The sequence below is a fragment of the Triticum aestivum genome, unplaced genomic scaffold, assembly GCF_018294505.1.
Source record: "Triticum aestivum cultivar Chinese Spring unplaced genomic scaffold, IWGSC CS RefSeq v2.1 scaffold114984, whole genome shotgun sequence".
NCBI classification, from domain to species: domain Eukaryota; kingdom Viridiplantae; phylum Streptophyta; class Magnoliopsida; order Poales; family Poaceae; genus Triticum; species Triticum aestivum.
Window position 1 is genome coordinate 1 of NW_025276008.1, and position 1293 is coordinate 1293.

A 1293-nucleotide genomic window follows, 5' to 3' on the forward strand; every position below is an offset into this window, starting at 1 on the left:
CGAGCCGAGCGGCGGACCAGCAAGAGCCGTTCCGCATACGGCCGGGGCGCATCGCCGGCCCCCATCTGCTTCCCTCCCGGCAATTTCAAGCACTCTTTGACTCTCTTTTCAAAGTCCTTTTCATCTTTCCCTCGCGGTACTTGTTCGCTATCGGTCTCTCGCCTGTATTTAGCCTTGGACGGAGTCTACCGCCCGATTTGGGCTGCATTCCCAAACAACCCGACTCGTTGACGGCGCCTCGTGGGGCGACAGGGTCCGGGCCGGACGGGGCTCTCACCCTCCCAGGCGCCCCTTTCCAGGGGACTTGGGCCCGGTCCGTCGCTAAGGACGCCTCTCCAGACTACAATTCGGACGGCACAGCCGCCCGATTCTCAAGCTGGGCTGCTCCCGGTTCGCTCGCCGTTACTAGGGGAATCCTTGTAAGTTTCTTCTCCTCCGCTTATTTATATGCTTAAACTCAGCGGGTAGTCCCGCCTGACCTGGGGTCGCGGTCCAAGCGACGTGCGCTTCGTTTGTTGGGTCGTTCAAAGGCCATAATGCCAGCTGCGCGCCGGATGCACTGCATTGATAAAGCGAGGACGCCCACCATGCGCTGTGTCCGGCGCGGTACGCCGGCAGCCCAATCTTCGGTCCACCGTCCCTTGAGAGACGAGGGACCAGATGCCGCATCCCGATTCACGTTGAGAGTGGTTGGGAGCGTGTTTTGGCGTGACGCCCAGGCAGGCGTGCCCTCGGCCGAGTGGCCTCGGGCGCAACTTGCGTTCAAAGACTCGATGGTTCGCGGGATTCTGCAATTCACACCAGGTATCGCATTTCGCTACGTTCTTCATCGATGCGAGAGCCGAGATATCCCATCGCAATACCATTGTATATGTCATATAAGGGACTATACCATTTGCCTTGAGCATGACTTAGCAGTGTAGCCTCTGACGACGGCATCCGCATGAATCGGCCAAGTATCTTTTGCATTTGGCACATATAGTTTTGAGTGTTGTTTCCACTGGCCTTATTGGGTACAAGGGTCTATCTTACAAGGGACTTAGCCATTTCTAGTCCTCATGATTTTGCGGTGCAGATTTTGATGGCATCTTCGAACCTTACTTGGTGAAGGAAAGTTGTGGGGGAGGGACGAATCCGTGCGACATGGGGCTGGATCTCAGTGGATCGTGGCAGCAAGGCCACTCTGCCACTTACAATGCCCCGTCGCGTATTTAAGTCGTCTGCAAAGGATTCAGCCCACCGCCCGTTGGGAAGGGAGCTTCGAGGCGGCCGACCGCGGCACTTCGGCCGGAC

At 57.5% G+C, this 1293-nt stretch overlaps 1 non-coding gene across 1 annotated transcript; it reads right to left on the reverse strand.

Moving 5' to 3' along the window:
* Positions 1–709: 709 nt before the first annotated feature.
* Positions 710–866, reverse strand: LOC123178329 (5.8S ribosomal RNA). Its single transcript, XR_006489486.1, has one exon. It is a non-coding gene; the product is annotated as a 5.8S ribosomal RNA (ribosomal RNA).
* Positions 867–1293: the final 427 nt, after the last annotated feature.